The 22,020-nt window shown below is 40.9% G+C and overlaps 1 protein-coding gene across 1 annotated transcript in view; it reads left to right on the top strand.

Moving 5' to 3' along the window:
* Positions 1 to 22,020, top strand: part of LOC306980298 (serine/threonine-protein phosphatase PP1-beta catalytic subunit) — a 39,518-nt gene that overhangs the window by 1,139 nt on the left and 16,359 nt on the right. The window lies entirely within an intron of this gene.

Genomic DNA, 22,020 nt, shown 5'->3' with positions numbered 1-22,020 from the left:
CATGTGGTAGATGTATTAAACAGGAGTTGACATTAACCAGTTTCCATAACAATGAGCTGTTTCCCCAAAATTCAACCAAACCTTTTGAGTAGTTTTTATTTAGCAAACACAAAGAATCCCATGAACTTGAACTATTGCGGGGAAGCGAACACCCTCTCAGTTCAGTGTTGTTAACTTTGTTTTGCCTCTGTAATACAGTGTTAATTTCGTCGACTAAGATATTTAGTCTTAATTTTAGTCAAAGTGATATTTTTATGACTAAAATTGGACTAAAACTAAATCAAAAGTTTTTCATGAGACTAAAACTATGACTAAAATGTCCAGATATTTTAGTCGACTAAAATAAGACTTAATAAGAATGAAAGGGAGAGACTAAAATCAGCCAAACTTCTATTGAGCGTCTGAAAGAGCCTCAGATCATGTAAATTCTCTGCCAAAGGATCAGCTCTGAGCTTTATTCATGTGGGAAAAGCTCCATGAAGTCGAGGAACAAGATTAAATATGATTATAATGAATATTATAAATGCAAAGTCCACTAAATTAGTCTAAAATTTAGTGGACTAAATTAACATGCAACTTTTGTCGACTAAAACTAGACTAAAATTGAAAAAATCCTTTTAGACTAAAACTCGACTAAAATTAAATTACATTTTAGTCAAAAGACTAAGACTAAAACTAAAATAGAATATGTTGTCAAAATGAACACTGCTGTAATACAGTGTTAACCATAGCTCGAGTAAACCTAGTAAATATAAAGCTACACTCATTTACCTATTAACCAGCTCCTTTACGCCTTTGACCTTTTTCAGCTTAACTGTGTATCCTGATGGACTGAACTAAAGTGTACTCTGCGCTGTTTTCATACATGTTTTAGGTGTTGGAAATTGTTGTAGAATGGGACACAACTTTCACACATTTGGTGTCATCATTTCATTTCAGATGGGCCAATGCAGCTGTAGATATGGGTGATTCCACATGTCGATTTGTTAGAGATTGGTCCACAGATATGTCATAACCTTTAGACTTCAAGTTCTACTCACAATAATTTCACTTTTGTGAGTCAGTGATGCCTCCACTGTTTGATATTAGACTGAAAAAATGATCACAAAAGAAACTGAATGTTTGACACGATCTTGTTTCATGTGGAAAGGCCCACATGGTCTCGAGTTCAGACTGCCGGCCCTGCACAATGTACCGGGATTTCTTTTCCATCTCAGACTTTTAAAAAACAAAACAATTACTCATTTTTCTCCCCTTAAATGTAATGGTTAACTTGGTCTTCAAATGAATGTTGTACTAAAGTATCACCGTAATAATAATAATGCATCGCTTTTAAATAGCGCTTTTCTGGACACTCAAAGACGCTTTACATTGCACGATTCATTCACTCCATACTTGGTGGTGGTGAGCTTCTATTGTAGCCACAGCTGCCCTGGGGTAGACTGACGGAAGCGAGGCAACCAGTCTGCGTCATCGGCCCCTCCGGCCACCACCAACCACTCACTACATTCACTAGGCTTCCTGGTGTTTCCCAAACGGTCTCCCATCCAAGTACCGACCAGGCCCTTCCCTGCTGAGCTTCCAAAGTCTGATGGGATTGGGCAGAGCAAAGGCGGCGTGGCTCAAATATGTCACATCATCATAAATAATATCATCATTTCAAATCTCAAGACGAATGATTGAATATTCCGTTTTTGTCTTCGATTTAGCGATATTATCTGGAATAGCATTTTGCTTCATCCACGCAGCCTTGAGCATTTCTGTTTTATTTGGTTGTTTCTTCTTCTACTGCAATTTCCGCGCTGCCATCGATTTGTTAGCCTGCCGTTTACGGAAAAAAACATGAACGCTTGTATTTTCCGTTCAACACAGCCAACTCCCACTGCTGCAAAACAACACAGCCCTTGGTGATTAAGTGTCATTTCTCCGTACAAACCGTACAAAAAAAGTGGATTTCATTGGCTTTTTGTGGCGGGGGAAACTTTCGAAGAACACGTCCTGGCCCGGCGCCCGGCTGCTGTTATGTGTTGGGTAGCAGCGGGTGACTTGCGTGGCTAAATAGTGGATTGAGTTGGGTAAAGCTCGTCTCTCGTCCAGCTGTCAGTCACTCCCCTAACAGTGCCGCCGTAAACACACCAGCCCCGGCCGGCCGACAGTGGGCAAACGCTCGCCATTGATTTGTTGTCGGGCGGGCGGCGGAGTGGAAGCACATGGATTTGTTGTCCCCGGGCTAATGACGGCGGATTGACTGGGGAGAAGTACAGGTTCGGTTACAGTGGATTATACAGCCTTTTGTGCGTAGCATTAGCAACGTTACATGACAGTAGACGGCAGCAGGGAAGAAACGGAATCTCGACTGCGATTGCGATTAACACGCTGAAAATGCAGGACTTTTGTCTCCGTGTGCGGTCAAAGTGTCCAGGAGAACGGTGGCCTGCAGGTATACAAGAACTTCAAAGTGTATCAATCGGATACGCTCTTGGGAGTGTGGCTGAGTTCACACAGAGCTGGGTCCGCGATGAATCGCTCAAGCCTGACTTTTGATTTAGATGTCGTCAACAAACTCGTAGCTTTATGTGGCTGTACAAAGCTGTACAATTAATCGAAATCATCTGAGTATGTGAGGTTATTATTATCAATTCAGTGCACTCTGTAATGTGTCTGCTTGTAAGAGCTCCCTTTACAGATGTTTTCATGCTCATTATTGTTGTTTTTGTTGTAATTTGTTGCATTCAAATAAAGCTGTGAAGCGAGTTTTTATTATTTATTTGCAGTATCAGTATATTGAATAAACAGACCATTAATCAATATTTTGACTTAATGCACATAAATGCCCAACCCACATGAGACACTAAACCAGCATGTGTGATGTGTTTGCATGTTGAGGCCTCTTACTGTTGCTGTAGTTCATCAGAATAAATAAAGCTCAGAGAAGCTAGCTTATTGTCCTAAAGGGACTATACGGAGTTAAAAAATGTTAAAACTAAGTATTTTTCTCCCCCTACATGTTCCAGCCATGTCCTAATGTGTAGAATGAGCTCAGACCTGTTCACCACAACTGCCTCTAAAATCCTGCACTGTCACTCACAAAGTTGTTACTTCAGGTCTGAAGTGCCGTCATGCATGAGCCTAATATAGAAGGTGCAGTTACACATAAGACCTGAGGTGGCAGTAGTGAGTATAAAATAGCCAACATGCATCCCCTTTAAATACATTTACTGGTACCAGGCTGTTTGCTTGGTTCAGTTTGTGAAATAGAACATTAGACTGACACATGAAGGCTATATATCGATGTTTATTATCGGTAACACATGAGTCTGTAGCACTTTACTTTTTAAATAAAGTAACGCAGTAACATTACAAGCTACTTTTCCAGAGGAGAAATAAGCTAACTTTACAAGTTACTTTTAAAATGAACACCACCCAACAGACAATGTGTCTGTCAATATCTAGTCTCCATGAGGACAGACAAACACAAAACCCCAAAACAGTCTGTGTTTCAGTATGCTCTTTAAAACTTTCATAACTGAATTATTTCAGGAAACAAACGTAAATCAGATGCATTTTAGAAACAGTAACTTGTTTTGGTGAGCGAGTGGAGCTTTGTCACTGGATGGAAGTGTCCTAAAGGCTTCCAGATGTGAGCTGTGACTTTATGAGCACATTGATCAGACTTTTCCTGCTCCATCCACACACACAGACACGTCCCATTTAGTATTTAGTCTTGTTTTGGAATGATTTGTGTTTAAAGATTGCTTTTTATTTTCCTTTTTATTGACCATATTGTGTTATTATAGTTGAGTGAGACACAAACAAATTGCCATTTCTCTCTCACGTCTCGTTCTGTTACTTACTGCTCATCCCTCGCCCTTCGTATTCCTTCAACAATTTGCAAACGTCCACTTTCCAGCCCACTCACTACTGAACTTGCTAAACTCGTCCAACTTTATCCGAATAACACCGTCTCCTAAAAGCAGCTCCTGTGCGCTCTGACCTTTCCTCCACACAGTCCTGAAACTGAAGCTGGTTTTAGCTTGGCGCACTTCTCTCAGCTTACACTCGCCCGGCCGCTGCCCTTTGAGCGTCGCGTCACGCCCCGAAGGCGCTTTTCAAAAGTCTCGCCGCAGCGCCGGATAATAAGCCTGGGATTCCCTCCGCTTGAAGAGGCGCGGGGTCCTTCAGGCAGTTTGAAGGGCAGCCCCTGTGTCAACTAAAATGTCAACAGCTGTCCCCCTCAGACGACAGACACTCGCAGCTGAGAACCGAGCAACCAACAGGCAGATTCACCGTCCGCTCATCTGCTCCCGTTTACGCTCGGAGTCAAGAGCCAAAGTACTTTTACTGCCTTTGTTGTGAAAAACGATGGTTCTAAACACATTCAGCTGCAGTTTTAGTTGAAATTGTCTGAAAAGTTGCCAAAGATTCAGTTTAAAGGCCTGTATACATATCATGCTTTTCAGGCTGGATATTTTTGTCTTTGCCTGGAAAATATCCATATGGTTGATGATGGAAAATGCAGTTATATTAAAGGCCAGCAGAGGGCGCACCTCCTTTCATATACAGGTGCTCAAGTGCCAAACAAAACTTACAGACATGCTGGTCAGGGCAGGGCAGAGAGCTTGGTCTTGGATCAGCCTGTTGAAGATGTGTGGACCTTCATGGCTTCAACAAATCCATCATGTTGTTTTTTAACAAGTTCAAAATCCTTTATTCGAAATGGAAACTTCTTTAGCTTGCGCTTGCTGAAGCAGATGTGTATTTTCATTGCAATTGGGCCGAGTGCTGTGAATTTCAAATAAGGCGGATTATACGCGGCCTGCGAGTGCCCATGCTGCTGCGTGCGCTCCCATCATTTCCAATTGCGCTGCAGTCTGGGGAAATGATCGCTCGGATCTGGGGACCAAGAACGAGGAGGGACGGCAAGACGACGCACTATCGACACACGGAAGCTTGTAGTTTGTTTACGGATTTAAACAAAATCTAAAAAAGTTTGTTTACAGATCCAACATGACAACATCTTTTGATCAAGCTTTAGACCGGGTTCTATATAGTTTAGCTCGAAAGTTTACAGCGGGCACATCATAATGGCCACACCGCCTTTGCTCTGCCCAATCCCGTCAGACCTTAGAAGCTAAGCAGGGAAGGACCTGGCAGGACTGGGATGGGAGACCGTTTGGTAACACCAGGAAGCCTAGCGAATGTAGTGTGTGAGTGAGTGGTTGGTGGTGGTCGGAGGGGCCGATGGCGCAGACTGGTTGCCTCGCTTCTGTCAGTCTAACCCAGGGCAGCTGTGGTTACAATAGTAGCTTACCACCACCGAGTATGGAGTGAACGAATAGTGCAATGTAAAGCGTCTTTGAGTGTCCAGAAAAGCGCTATATAAAACCAATGCATTATTGTTATTATAATTGATACGATTGGCTATGGCTACATTCAGACACATATGATAGACATTTGTAGGACTATGGACGATCGTAAACCACACCTCACCTACGAGAAAATGAATTGGTGACCCCAGACTAAATATACCCTGTGATATTTAGTCTGGCAATAGCCAGGATAGATTTTATACCTAACCCTTTCAGTCAATATGTGAAAGGTAAAGCCCTTTTAGTCACATATTGACTTATCAAATTAGTCAAATCAAGTCCAATACAATACAAACTTAAAACTTAACTACAAACTCATTTTTCTCCCACACATTACTACTTTTCCATCAGTCTTTTATGGGGCAAAAAGAATGTTCCATACAAACATGCTTGCATCTTCTAAGCTACTGACAGGAAGTGAGATAAAGGTAAAGTTCCAGAGCAGTTTGACTCACTTATTTACCATTGACACAACATGGTCAGCACGGCAACAGTTTAAAACCGTTTGCCTCTATGTCACTTCCTGTCATCACAAATCATGTCAAACTAAAGAAAGCTGGGTAACCTTTTTAAGCTACATTTTAAATATAATTGTGTTAACTCTGTTTTAGCAAAACCTGTGTCTAATGTGTCCTGTGCACTTTAAAACCTGCCAAACCACTTCTGCTTTTGAGTCATTGTTGTGCCGGTTCTTTTATGCTTACTAATGTTTTCACCGCAGTGCACAGAATCAGCTGTACATCTTCAGGGCAGGTGAAACTATTTTCGACACATATTTGTTGTACCGTTCTGACATTGAGCCGGTGTTTTTGGACTGAGCAGATCTGGCAAAGCAGCACAGTTGTTTTCAGTCAAATATTTTAATGCCCGGTCGACCTCACCTCTAGGAATAAAGCTCGCTGGAATCGGCTCACGCAGCACTGCAGCTGCCACACACTTTTGTGCTTAGCTCACGTCAACCTACTTTTTGGGCAAAATCACAACTTTTAGCAAGTCAACAATGCAGTACAAGGGCACGATCAAGCTAAAAAGTCCTTTAATATGAAGCTCGCTCCTTTGTTTGCTATCGGAGAATTTTGCAGCGTTTTTATTGTTATTATTGAGGAGCTCTGGATTTTTCTCATTTGCTCGGATAATGTAAATGTAAATCAAAACCATGACTTTAATAAGCAATTGCCACAAATTATGAGCGGCTAACGTGGCATTCCTTATTCTTACACGTAGCATCAAAACATTTTTAGCGATTACAAGCATCATTACTACTAGCATCATATACTAGCATGATTTTTTAGAACAGAATGCTATAATTTGCTGGTGTGGCATTATGCAGAATTGTTGGAAATGTTTTATTGTAAAAATGCTCTGTTGGGTCAGTGTTGATTCTGATTCTGGTTAAAGAATAGCACGTGTTAGCCGCTCTGACACGGAGCAAAGTAAAGCCCGTGTGGTTTGCTATACTTCTTTTGCTGCTCAAAATAACAGACCCAAGCAGCTTACATCCTGATACAATAAGATTTGGTGTTACCTTTTTCAAGCGGCGTGTCCAACATGTTCGGTCTGGCTAGCGCTAATACCCTTCGAGAAACGGGGACACATCTGCCCGGTCTGACCGGCTGTATTAGCGCTGACCGTACGAGTCAGTCGCACAGCTGGGTTCATGTGTCCCGGGGTTAGCAGTGCGTCTGACAGGATCAACCAGATCCACACTCCCCCCGGCTAATGACCGGCCCAGACAGAAGGGCCTGTGGCTGAGCTGCTAAAGGAAGCATTCTTTAGCATCACAGACGTTTACACTTTACTGTTACAGGTGAGTGAGAAGTGCATTAACACGGTGCATCCCTTTTTTCTCACTTCTCTCTTTCTCACTTTATTGCATTTTTTTTTAAGGAAATCTTGATCATGGGCCAAATAAAAAAAAGTATAAAACAATCTTCAGGCCAAGTTCACAGTGAGCTGAAATGTATTGATGATGCATAGTTAAGGATCAAAGACGGAAATTGACTTCTGCTGTGACAAGTAACAATATCTCTGAATAAAGGACAACTGATCGACTGTAGCATTTTGTATGTGATCGTGATCATTACTCAGGAAGATAACAGTAAAAAGATGGCTCCAGAGAGCTCATGTTTATGTAAACAAACCAACATGCGGTTATGTTTACAGGGCAAAGACGTAGCAGCGCTGTCAGTCCAGCTACTGCAAGATTTGACCAAAGATCTGTTTCCACTGCTTGGACTAAAGGAACACATCAAAGAGGAAACAAAACCTTTCTCTGTGAATGTTAGTTTGTCATGTCCACAGAGCCTCAGTCTGAGTCAGTGTTGAAGCTGCTGAAGACGTTAGCATTCTACCGCAGTTAACATTTAGCATTTAGCCTCAACACGAGACACACGTGCAGCTCACGTCTATGAACCCTCTGAGGAAAAACTACAGTCACAGCTCAGCTCTGACCTCTGTCACATGTTGTATCCAAGGCCAGGTGTTTGGAGTGTGGTTCAAGGCGTTGTCCTGGAGAGGTTTATACCACCTGTAGCTAATGTCCACACATGTGGAACATGGCTGGCTTTGCTGCTTTCAAATGGTGTCCAGGCGGTTTATAAGGATCAGTTTTAAGTGTTGACTTCAGTCAGTGATGCATAGTTTGACGTGATGTACCAAGATGGCGGAAATAGCCAACGAAAGTCAGGCATAGTTAGCTGTTGTTATGGAACCACATTACTAAATAGATAATGTTCTCTGCCATAGAACTCATAGACAATAATGTGAGTGAACGTTCAGCAGCAGTGATCCCGAAGTTAAACAAGACGTCTTTTGGCTTGGGCTGAACAATAAATAGTCCTGACACATTTGCTTATGAGTTTTGTTTAAAGTTTGGAGTGTTCTGAGTGGAAATGGTTCAGTAAAATGTTGCCGTTTCGTTGTTATTGCAAAGTTTAAGACCGTTCACGAATATCGCAATTTCATTTCTCTTATTGTGCGGCCATATTTTTGGCCAATGTAAGTCTTTGGACAGAACCAAACCAGGTGGATTTTCCCACATTTACCAGGCCTTAAGGTATTTTTTATTTTTTCAACTTTTGTTCTTATTGTATTGCTGTCATACCGTCTACCCCCGTGTTGCACAGGTCCTGTTTCCCCCTTCAGCTTCCAGTTTGCAGCTGCATGTTTACTGACCACATTGTTGTTGTCCGCAGCTTTCCCCCACTGGCCCCACGCTAAGCCAGCCACAGCAGAGCCTCTGTCTGTGTGGTGCCAGGGCAGGTGTCCCGTGGGCTGGACACGGCATAACCGGGGCTAACCACCACTGCCCCGCACGGTTAGCCACTCACAAGCTAGAGCCTTTGCGCAATTTAGGCTCATGCAGAAAATAAAAAAGACTCTGGAGGGGTGTAGCTCAATCAGGCTATGGCAAATCTGCTCAGAATGGAAGTGTCCCTGACCTAGTTTTGTGGGCACCCACTTTCTACAGTTTGGTCAGGAGAGAGATATGGAAAAAACGTGCTCGGAAAGACACATTATGCTTTATTCTGGCTTTCCAAAGTCACAGTGCGGAAGAATTTGGTACTAAAGTATCATAAAGCTGATATCCTGTTGGCTACCTGTAGACAAACATCACCATGGAGACGAGCCGGTGGTGTCTCGCTTCCAGCAAAGTCAGGTCAAAGAACACAAAACATCCACTATTAAATAAATCATTTATACTTCTGTTTATTAGGTAAAATGTTCCACAGTGTGACTTTATAGTGCTTTTGGACACCTTAGTCAAATAATGAAAGCGGGTCTTAGGGCTGTGCAATTAATTGAAATTCAATTACAATTTCGATTATTACACTAAACGATTACAACGTTAGCATAATCGGGGAAAAAAATCTCCAATTTTTTGTAAATTTTTTTTGCAAAGCAGACTTGCATTATTTCATGGCGCCGGGATTATTGTCCCTTCGCATTTTGCCTGATATAAAAACAAACAGCGCTGTGTGATGACGTCATCAGGCCGCGCTGCTCAGTTTGCTTGCGCAGGTGTGAGGGCTGGCCAGCAGGGGGCAGGTGTGAAACTTGAAATCATTTGTACTTTTATGACTGTGCAGAAAACAGAACATATTCAGCATAGTTTTTTATTAATAAATATATAAATAAAATAAATGCTTTTTTTTTAAAGGCAACAAATAATCGGTTGAATAATTGTGATTTCAATTATGACTAAAATAATCGTGATTTTTTTTTTTTCAATAATTGAGCAGCCCTAGCGGGTCTTAGGGATTGCAAGAGTTTTGCAATTTTAAAACGTCTGGACTTAATGGAATGGTTTATCTTAGGGCTGCTCGATTATTGAAAAAATAATAATCACGATTATTTTTGTCATAATTGAAATCACGATTATTCAAACGATTATTTGTTGCCTTTAAAAAAATCCATCAAAAAAGTGACAAAAATCCATCAAAAAAGTGACAAAAATCCATCAAAAAAGTGACAAAAATCCATCAAAAAAGTGACAAAAATCCAAAAGTTAAAAATTAGAAAAAAAAATGTGAAAGAAGAAATAAAAAAAAATTGAAGAAAAAATAATAATCAATTTTTTACGATTATGCTAATTTTGTAATCGTTTACTGTTGTAATCGAAATCGTAATCGAATTTCGATTAATTGCACAGCCCTAGTTTATCTGTCCCTTGTTGCTAGTGAATAACAAGACGATCGTCATTCAGGAGGCAATTTGAGTGCTAATATGATCAGAACGAGCTTAAAAACACAAGTGACATCAGTGTGTGTGTTTCAGCTTCTTCTCAAGCTCGTTCAGTCAGGTGGATATAATCATCGGGTTAAAACCCCAAAATGATGAGCTCTGATAGAACTTAGCTTTAAAATCATTTGATCATGGTCTGTATCGGGTAGCGAGACGTTGGTGTAAGTCCAGTCCGGTTGTTGAATCTGTCAGTGTTTCTCGCAGAAAGGAATTCCCTGTGCTTTTCGCCCGTTGTTTTGGTCAGGGGCGGACTTTCGCTGGCATGGCGCTCTGTTATGGCAACAACAATGGTGGAGTCTGCGCGGCGTCGGCCCCTGGCACCGGCCGTGGAACCGAGCCCACTCACCCACACACCCCCCCTACCCGTTTTTCAGTCCATGAGCCCCACCGCCATCGCTGATATTAGAAAGTCGAGGAAAGCGTCCAGCACCGGCGTTTTCGTCCACAAGTAACTCGATTATCAATAAAATCCATCATTTATTTGAACCTGTTTACTTCACCCTTTGCACCTTTTTAAATTCGTACTAACCAAGATAAATCGGTTGTCAAAATGAACACTGTACTCTAGCCTCCTACACTATCTCCCCCACCATTTCTCATTCAAACCCACCAGTCCCTCCTCTCAATTCCATCCTTTCTTCTACTGTTACAAAGACCACCATTCAGTCAAACAAAACAGAACAGGGGGGGAAAAAAATGGCCGACAGAAAATGCCTGGGGATTTCTCCAGACTTAACATTCAGTCCCTTGGCGCTTTTTGTAAGGGGCCAGTGTGTTCCGTGGATGGGAGACTTCGTAGGAGCATTGAAAGGGGGCTGTGATTTGGATGCACGCCCAGGAATGGGGAAAAGAGCTAAAAACAGTCTGACATAGCACTTTTTTTTTTTATATATATATATATACAGAGAGAGAAACAATGGCCAAACATGCACAGTCATAGCTGCTTAGAATTCAAGAGACGTTCAAGTGCGCTGTTCACAACTTTTACAAGGGTTTTATTTACTGGACAAAGTGAAATGAATCCAATTAATATAGGCTATTCATTTTCAGTAAACTTGCTCTCGTAGGTACTTTGAATTCAAGAGATGTTCAAAGTGCTTTGCTTTGTGGTGAAGAACTTAACTAGTGCCAAGAATTCAATTACACAGTCTGGAATGGTAGCTGCATCTATTATTGTGGGCTTTGTTGGATGTTGTATTAGGAAATCGAAGTTGGGAGGGAAAACAGGAAATGAAGATTTGAAATATCCTACTTTTCCATTCAGGGTGACCTCAAAAGTGTTAGCGTCACTAGCTAATTTGTTAACCCCTTAACTCCCACCTGAACCGAGCACATTTGCTCCAGTTTGGCTTTACCCCAGTCCAAAAGCTTCTGGAAAAAAAGCTGTGAGAATAGCAACAAAACTGAGACAAAAACAGTGAAAAATTGATGAAAAAGTGGCAAAAATGTCACAAGAAATTGACCAAAAATTGACAAAAAAAGGACTAAAAAGTGACAAAAATGACCCAATTTTATGACAAAAATGTTATAAAAAATGTGACATTTTTTTTTTTAAATGTGGCAAAAAAAAATGACCAAAATATAACAAAAATGTGATAAAAAAATTGACGAAAAAATGAAAAAAATAAAATTTGGTAAAAAATGAAAAAATTGTGACAAAATATGACAAAAAATTTACAAAAATGTGATAAAAATTTGACAAAGAATTTGACAAAAAATGACTAAAAATGTGATAAAAACATAAAATTACAAAAAAAAATACAAAAAAGTTACAAAAATGTGACAAAATGTGACAAAAAAATGAAAAAAAAAAAGTGATAAAAACTTGACAAAAAATTTGACAAAAAATGTGACAAAAATGTGACAAAAAATGACCAAAAAAATGACAAAAATGTGACAAAAATGAGTTGAATACCCAACAAAAAAAAGATGAAAAAAAAAATCTGATGACGTGAGGAAAAAGATCCTCTCAGTTCAGGCGGGAGTTAAGAGGTTAATGTGCAAATAATCAATCCCCAAAAGAGACATATCTGGAAACATCAACTTTTCTGAGCTTTTAACATCGTTGTATCTTTCCCTCATTGAAAGCATACCTCAAGAAATGTTGCTTCATTCACACAGTTTTGAGTCATCTTGTTTCAATTGGTCGTTTCTTCTTCTACTCCTGAAGCACTCTGTATTTCACAGATTTTATTGGGTCATATTGGGAACACGACACTGTTCTCCCCATTTTTAAAGATCACAATCCATTCCCCAACCCGTTCTGTGCAGTTCTGCGCTCAAAGTGCTTTCATCAGGGTGTCGTCAGCAGGCCGTTAGCTGACAGTGAATGCCTGGTTTTATGGTTTTAAAATTCTGCACAGGGATGACTTTACAAGCACGTTTCACAAGTTTCTGGGAGCAACACTGTCACAGTAAACGACAACGTTCTGCTAACACCAGTGCGAGCTTAACCTGTGTTAGCATACGCGGGCTAACAGACCGCACATTATTACACCCCCCCCTGGATTCCATTGCTGCCCCGTCTGTTCCCTGCACTTTTTCCATCACCACCCTGGGCCGCCTGACTATATATGGGCATGCCTTCAAGAAGCACCCTTATCTCCCCCTGCTCTCCCTTGGTAACCGTTAAAAAGCAAAGAAAGCGATTGACCTGTTCTTGAACTTCTTCCAAAACGAGCAGCAGGGGAAGAGAAACACAGCCTGATTTGGACTGTTACGTAGACTTTAATCGCATGATGATATGTGTAGCTGCTTTGGGAACTCTGGCCTTTTGTTCCCGAATCCCATAGCAACAGGGGAACGCTTGCTTCAAAAATGCTTTTTAATTTCTGGTATTAAGCATTAAAGCACAAATCTGCAAATCTGAAATACCCATGAACCCGGCAGGCACTGTTCTGAACTACAACTACACTGACTAAGAATACAATTGTTAGTTACTTTGTTTGGCCCTGATACTCTTCGAAGTAGGGCTGCACGAGTAACATTCATCAAATTGAAATGAAGGTTTTAGCTACTGTGATAATAATATTTTGTTTGGCTTTACCCCAGTCCAAAAGCTTCTGGGAAAAAAAGGTGTAAGAATAGCGACAGAACTGAGACAAAAACAATGACGAAGATGTGACAAAAAAGTGAGAAAACTTTGACCAAAAAGTGACGAAAAAATGACAAAAAGGTGACAAAAATTACCAAAAAAATACCAAAAAATGACAAAAAAAAATAACAAAAAAATGACAAAAAAATGACAAAAAAATGACAAAAAAATGACAAAAAATAATTAAAAAATGACAAAAAAAATGACAAAAAAATGACAAAAAATAACAAAAAAATGACAAAAAATGACAAAAAAATGACAAAATTAACAAAAAAGAACAAAAAAAATGAGTTAAATACCCCCCCAAAAAAGATGGAAAAAAATCTGATGACGTGAGGAAAAAGATCCATTTAGATGAGTTTTGTAGATCTTAGCTTTCAAATGAGGCGTTACACTGGCCTACACGATTTGGGTGAAGCTGAACTGGAGAAAATGCTCTCGGTTCAGGCGGGAGTTAAGAGGTTAATAAATCCTTTTCGTAGTCCCTCTGGAGGTAATACAAGTGTTGATGGGATGACTGAGGGTCTTTCATCTTCCCCTGGTGTCTCTGGCCAGAAAACCAGGCTTGCAACTTTCCCCTGCTCCGACCCGGAGACCCAATACACACTAATGGAATCACGAAGAAGAAGCTAACGTCGAAATGGCATTCTGTTGCATGTACACACTTGGAAAACAGCTGGCTACTCTGGAACACTTCAGAACTGCAGCTTGTTAAATGCATTCCTCCTTTAGCCGTTAGCATTAGCCGTCAGACGTGGTAAACTGTGAGCGATCAAATTGTTTTCGGCACTTCATCAATCCATCGTCCACACATACGCGATGCCAAAACCTGGTTATAAATCATTACTGATTGTATGAACTTTTATGACAGTATGTCAGTGATAGAGAAGCACATAACCTGTCATGAAATCAATGTGAATGGCAATATGTGTGTGTCCGCTCTGTTTTATTTAGCCATGAACACAATGTACAGCCTTGTCATTTCCAGGCCATCTTTCCCATCGCGCTTGAAGGCAGCATAAATGACCACAATGGTTCGGAATAAGCCATTGTTGCGATCGTTTTGATGTTTGTTGTAAAATGATGCTAGCTTGGCACTACCTTTGTTGTTGTTGGCATCGGGCACTCCCCACATATCTGCTGTGCCAGTCCTCTGCGCTCATAGCAGGGAGCTCTCCGGACTACACGACGGGACGATCGAATGTGTGTGGAATGTGGGCACCGAGGTACAGTACGAGGTGACGTCACTGCAGTTCAGAGGACAGAGCATGACCTCAGCCACTCGAGAGGAGACAAAGGGAGAGGCTGCAGTCCTGGGCTCGGAAAGATCCGCTCGAATAAAGGGAGATGGATTTGTATTAAACACTTGAGACGTCCAGGACAAACAGACACCATAGTTAAGTAATTACGTAGAATAATAACTGAATAAACTTACAGGTTGTCCAAGTGTTTCCCAGTTTAGAAATACATTTCTACTATATAGCAAATACTATATTCAATCATTGCATTGCACTTTGTTTTTTGTAGCTTTGTGAAACTAATGTTAACTCTGCTACAGTGAACGGTAACGGTAACGTTGAACACAGTCCACTAGTTAGGGCAGCTGGGGGAGGGCTTGTTGGTTGGGGCTACTGCCCTTTCCTAACTGGCCCACTCCACACCCTGGCCTTTAATGCACCACACTATATAGGGCAAAAAAAATAATAAAAAAATAAAACAACACTTGTACATAAAAATATTGTAGTGGCAATAGTAATGACATCAAATGTTTTATCAGGATCTCTGTGTGTAGTAAACAAGATTCCATTTAATCTCTGAATATTAAATATGCCTGTATAATAGTATAATATTGTAATATTATATTATTCATTCGCAATATCTATAATGTCATCAAAAATAATAAAACAAATAATTGTAATGATGGTAATAACATTCAAATATTAATAATAATAACAATGCATTTGTTTGTATGATCATAATTCTCATGTTGATGTATGCAATAGCATAAATGTAAATCTTAAACACAGTTGTTTGTGCCTGGGTGTGGAAAATCAAATACATGAATTCTCTTATTTTCTTATTTTCTTATACTTGTTTAGTATCCAATAGGAAATGTAAGCTATGGAGTCCATGCGTTCCACTCATGTAATCTCATTTCCTTTTATGTCCAAACTTCTTCTTGGTTGTGGAGACAGTCCTCACGTATTTCTGTAAATGGTAAACGTTTATTATGTTGAATGTGGGGGAGGCGCTCAGGAGCTTCTTGCTTCAGCCGACTCCTTTTGAGCATCTGTGACTGGTTGTATATGTGTATTTGTAAATCAGGAAAATGTAGTTGCTCAAATAAATTAAACTAAATTAAACTAAACTAAAACCTAAAATACTTAAGTACATCTGAAGCATAGTGTAAACTGGCAGAGTGGTTGGCGTCATCAAGGAGATCGGTTTCCATCCTTGGGCTAACTTCAATAAAACAAAATATATATATACTCTCTTTGTTTTCACCCAGAGACAGATCAGCTGCAAAATGTGATTTGACAGGTTTGTTAAGCCTCACTGGGACACAATGTTTTCTCAGACTACAATGCACAGCAGTTTTAGTATTGTGGCTGAGCTGTAAACAGTTTGTCCTTGTTTTATTTGGCCAGTTACTCCCAAAGCAGTGTCGTGGCCCCCTTATCGATCCGAAGATTCTATGGAGCCCCAATCGAAGTTATTCACACCTAGGAATGACTGTAAGCTATATGCTGATTTAAACGTGTACATTATAAATGTCCCTTTTAAACTAAAGTCCTTGCTTCTTAAATGTTTTCAATGTTCTTATCTTGTTTTTCTCCGGGGCCCCCTATAGTACCTCTTAGCCCTTTTCCACCAGGCTGGTGCCGGTGCTGGTTCTGGGCCAGTTCCAGTTTCAGAACCGGTTCTTTCGTTTTCCACTGAAAAAACGCTGGCTCTTGGTTCCAAAATCTGGTGCCGGTTGGGAACCAATTAAAAGCTGGACCAAGAAACGAGCACCAGTGATGTCAGCAGCTGGGGGCGTGGCTCTCTCCTCCAACAAACAATCAATATTAGTTAGTTTGTGCTTATAACTTCCTGGAGAAGCCAAACCAGTCTCTGTGGAGGAAACTGTTGTTTTGCTTTATGCTCTTCAGCTAAAACAAGAGTTAGAAAGAAGAAATCAAAATGTTAACGGCTGCTGTGACTGAAACATAAACTTATTTTTCTGTATTTTATAACCAGAAGTGGCTGTAGTAAGATGTTACTAATCCATTTTTGATGTTGACTTCCCAAAGCGTTGCTATGACAATAGGCACAACTCTCATTTTGGTGGAAAACCAAGTCAGTCTGGAACCAACCCGGCACCGGAACCAGCTCTGAACCAGCCCAGAACCAGCCCAGAACCAGGACCTTGGTGGAAAAGCCCTATCTGAGGACCCCACTTTGAGAGGGCGAGGCTATACAACAAAGAAATCATTTTTTTTCTCATGAAGCTCCGTTTATGAGCAACATTATTTATCCATAATTGTCCTGACAAAGGCCCATGAGTTTGGAAACGCTGCTTTATGATGCCGTGTAGAGACGTTTTTGTTGGAATGAACCACCCCACTACCCCATTCGTTCCCCTCCAGATAATTCGATCGATCAGTGAACCCCAGTATCTATTACAATGCATTCTCCAGCTCCCGCCACACTCTCTGTCTCGGCTCATGTTAGTATGCAGGGCATGGGCTGCGGGAGACACCACGCCGCCTCCCCTGATAGCGCTCCGTTACACCTAGCATGCGCCCGCAAATTGGCCCGAGAGCTGGTTGCCATGGCGACCGTGTGTATGGATACCTGGGATACCTCCTGTCCGTATGTGGCTCTGTTTGCTTCCAGCGCAGTGCCACAGCGACGGACACACATCTGGCCAAAGAAGGTCGCCGGGTGCAAACTTGTTAGGAGAAATAGGGCAACCTTGTTTTGTTCCAGAAAGTTATGATGAGGTATTATGATAAAACAGCATCTGAACTGAACTTGTTTGATATCCAGTTACCTATTATTAAGCCTGTGTGACCACATTATTTCCTTTCATTTAGCCGGGTCGCAGTCGTTCCAACGTTCTGCTGGAGTGGTGGAATTATACACAGTCCAATCCAACATCCAGTGTGTTAACATGCAGTGCACACACAGACTATTCCAGTAGTTTGATAGACCCTTGCTGTGGGAATTCTCTCTTCAAATTTATATTCAAGAGAGGGAACTGAACAGTCTGAGTCTTTATCAGCATGTTTTACAATGCAGTTATAAAACACCTCCGCGTATCTTAATATAATTATTAGTACATCAATTGATTTTAATATTATACCAACGGAGGTAGAAGAAGCTTTGAAACTAACAGAAGGTACGGGGAATAATTTCAGATTAAAAAGGTCACACTGACTATCAACTTTCAAAACAGCATTGTCTTTTTTATCAATAAATTTGCGTTCCTGCCTTCACAAAATCCCAGCACCTTTCAGATAAGGGGCTTCTTGGAGCATAAATTAATTAAATTAAAAACCCAAAGGGCACATAAGGCAGAAAAAAAGGTTGAGAACCACTGCCATAGACAACATTGTGTTGTAATTTTGGAGACTTTCTGACCCCAAAGACCCAACTAACAACCATTGACAATTTGGGATTCTGATTAGTTCCCAGAATCTGCTTAAATTGCAAAGGCTAATCTGAAATGTGAATGTGAGTCTTGTGGCCATTTTATAAGGTTGAACATAAGATACGTACAAGTTCAAATTAAATGGTTGAGAGCATGGTCTGTTTGCAATGACTGTGAACTAAGTACTGTGAGTATGTAGTCCTCTGGAACTGGGGAAAATGTTAGAAAATGCACATGAATGCTCGCTCAACTGGGGAAACCAACTGGGAAACTGTTCAAGTTGTTCTGTTGCTTCCTGACTTCAGCACCTGACTGTGGACATCGGCTGAGTTTAGTGTGAACTATTGTTCTTGGAGTGACAAATTTGCGAGAGAAATACCAAACATCAGTGCATGAAATTGTTGAAAAAACCCCCATAAAGTTTAGTTTTTGAAACGCCAAATTCAAATGGTTCGCTCAGTTAAGCAATAATCTGTAATAAAAGAACGTCTTTGTTTGATGACATCAAAATCCCCACTGGCCGAAGTAAAAAGCGCATGAACACAAACCGACTGGAGACAATTATGTGAGATCTCGGGAAAACGAGCTCCCCAGTTCACATTGAATGCAACATGAAACTGCAGAGGTGGAAACTACTGTGAGCAGGTTGTACGGGACCCGCATACAGACGAATGATATCTGAAAAGGATTACTGTATTTCTGTATGTCTGTTTGTTATGCGAGATGGTGAGAGTGTAGAAGCCAACACAGTGCAGGGCCGACCATCAGCACATTTGTCGCCACAGCAGCACTACAGCAACAAGAGGAGGGTGTGAAGCCACTTCCACACACTCACACACTCACACACTCACACACACTCACACACACGCACGGGCTTTTACGGGCACTCCTCGTATTGTTCGCTCTGGGGTTGCGCTGTGCTGTTCCCTGCTGCCTGGGAAACTCGGTCTGTTTGAGAGGTTGTTTGTGCGATGACGATGGGAAGGTCATGGTGATTTGTTTGGTTGCTGTATTTTGACCACCCTTTATGGAAAGTACGACCGGGCTAAATGCTAGCGGGATTTATTTTTAATTGGTGCCTGGAAGAGAGGAGCACTGTTTACATGTAGCAAATTAAATACACAAAATAATTACACTGTTTCGTTTGCTTAAGATATCTTGAATAAATGAGTGAATAAAAGATCCCTGACTTACACACTGACAATGGGTTTATAGATCCGTCAGTGGCATCACTTCATTTACATTGAAATAAACAAGAAACCACAGTCACTACAAGGGTCTTTTACATTCATCTGTTGGTGCGGTTCTGTTCTGGTGCCTCCGAAAATTGAAGCCCAGCTCACACTGTTATTAGGTTATTAGTAGGCCTGAAACAACTAATCGATTAATCGACAACTAATCGATTACTAAAATAGTTGTCAACTATTTTAGTAATCGATTAATTGTTTTCTAGTAAACACAGAATAATATAGAGCAAAAAAGACCTGACAATTATGTATTTTGGATGAAAACCTACTTTGTTTTTATAGTTAGGGTCTGCAGTGTTTTGTACATTTTAAATTTCATGAATATCTGTCTGTGTCTCATCCAATCACAAAGCAGCATTAGCACAAAGAGCCTCCTACAAACGTTTACTCCATCAACATGTCCTCAAGCGGCGCCACTTTAGCTTATGTGACAAAAAAATAGAAAAAAATACTATTTCCATGCACCTTTCATAGCCAAGCGATTAATCGATTAATCGTAAAAAAAAAAAAAAAGGTAGATTAATCGAATACCAAAATAATCGTTAGTTGCAGCCCTAGTCGAGTGGATTGATAGTGACAAGTGAAACTGATTTTAATTTTATTTACACACTGTATGTAGGGAGTTGACCGTTATGGAAATACTTCACCTTTAAATGTCTCATTCTAAGCCCACCCATCAATAATGAACAGTTTAACATTGTAAAACTGGGCTGGTTGTGGATGCATAACATTAACATAGCTATCCCCAAATGATCCATATCCCAAGAAGCCACAATATGTTGCAAAATTAAAGTTTTCCATCTAACACATTTTTTTACCTCACAGATTAAAGCAAACACATGATGACTTGATTTCTGATTTGATTACTCCATTACTCCTGCAGCTACGTTTAGCACTTCGTCTTCAGGCGTCAGAGTGAGATGGTTCTTGTGTATACGGCAGGGCCACGTCGGTTTATGAAATTGTCTAAATATTTGTCCCCAGCCTTTCTAGCGCCTGCACCCCCGTGTTTTTGGACGCCCCGCTCTTGTCTGCAGCTCTGCGCTCCGTCACGGCGCTGACGGGGGCAGCCTGACTCAGCGTTGGCCCAGTTTTCTGCTCTCACGGGGGGGGACAGAGGGGGTTCAGGCCACGAGCAAACCAAGCGAACGGCAAGGAAAGTCATAACGCTAGGCAGAAAGTAACGCGGACGTAAGCTCAGTGTCATCTGACATTGTCCAAACTCCGCTCAGGAGGAGAAAACAAACGTCCTGTTTCCACAATGACCGAACTTCAAGATCCAAGGAGTGACTGTTCAGGGGACTGACTGTTTTAAAGTTATATGTGGCTGATGCAGTCGAACAGCGTGGTGCATCAGGGTTTAAGCATTCAAAGTCATTATTGAATTATGGCGAAATTTAAGACCCTCTGTCATTAAAAACCCATTCAACTTTTAAACTTTTATCAAAAAATATTGTTCAAAACACATTTAAATATAGTTCGTCAAATTTGTACACATTCGATATCAAATTTTCCCCATACTCTACTGGATTGAAGTGAAGTGTCTGGCTCAAAGATACAAATACCGGGTTGGTTAGCGCGAGGATTGACACACCAGTTGAGAACCATCATTTTGAACTCCTGTACCTTGCTTTTACATAATGCAGCCTTACGTACTAAAGGACATACTAAAGGAGACTTTGGCGACCATGTAAGTGTCTAAGCCTTTTAACTTTATGCTTCTTAAATGACCAGACACATGTCAAATAAAACCATACTAATAAAAAAAGAAGTGCTTGTAGATAATAGTTCATCAGATTAATCAATTAGTGACATTTTTACTCCCAAAGTTGAAGTACTACAGCCAGTCATACTATGAGTGTCCCATCAGTTAGAGAAACCTGTCGTCCCAGCATCATTCATTAAAGGGATTGTCTGGAAGTCTAAATGTTTTACACATTTTATAAAATGTGCAGAATCGACCTTTATGCTTGGCCGATATTTTTGACCGATATTTGTGGTCTGGTAATCCTGCTCCAGCACTGGCCGATTCTATTTATTACTTTAGGTGATCCAATCATAGTTTCTGTCCCAGCTTTGATCGTCGTTAGCATTAGCATTTTCTTACTAGCTGCTGCATTTTGCGCGGCGATCAAAAATACAACAGTGGAGGTTAAAACTGACCTGGCAATTGAATTCTCCAGATTCTCAATTTGGACATGCAGCTTGTCCGAATTGACGGAGGTTTAGTGAAACTTGTGTTTAACAAACTTAAAGCAAACCAGTTTTCATTGCGATGTATCTCACCTTCCCTGAGCCCGGGGAGTTGTAGGAGGACCCGTTTTTAAAAGCCCTGACTTTGCTCTTTCCAAGGCAAAACTCACATTTTTGGTCCTTGGAAATATCGCCTTTTTTCGGCGCTAGATCGGCCGATTGCCGATTTAGTAAAATCCCCAAATATAGGCCCGATATATCGGCTTTAATATAAATATTACTTTTTAAAAAGTCCCTCCTTTCCGAATCTCAGGAACGAATCAGAGTCTAGTATCCTCCCGCGTCGACCAATGAGACGAGCTTTTCCTGTGAACTGGCCTGTCAGGTCCAATCAGGAGGGAGGGGGAGGAGCTTGATCGTTTACTTTTGAAAACTCTGTTCCTGCTCTCCTCATTTTGCAAATGAATAAGGGCTCTCTGGTTAAAGAGGGGAGGAGTTTGATCGTTAACTTTCAGATTTCACTCTAGCTCTCCTCACTTTGCAAACTTACAGACGATCACTTTAACCTCACAGACGGTCCATCTCAGCCCAGCTCTACGTCCCTTATCCCGGCGCGTGGGAAACTGCGTCATGGACAGTGCCATTGGAAGCATATTGTCATATTGTTTTGAGCCGGATGTGACCGTAAACAGTGTGTGTGCATGTGTGTGTGAGTGTGTGTTCTTGTGTGTTTGTGTG

The sequence above is a fragment of the Gobius niger genome, assembly GCF_951799975.1.
Source record: "Gobius niger genome assembly, chromosome: 21".
Lineage (NCBI taxonomy): Eukaryota > Metazoa > Chordata > Actinopteri > Gobiiformes > Gobiidae > Gobius > Gobius niger.
The sequence above is the reverse complement of the archived record's forward strand: the minus strand, read 5'-3'. Positions and strand labels throughout refer to the sequence as shown.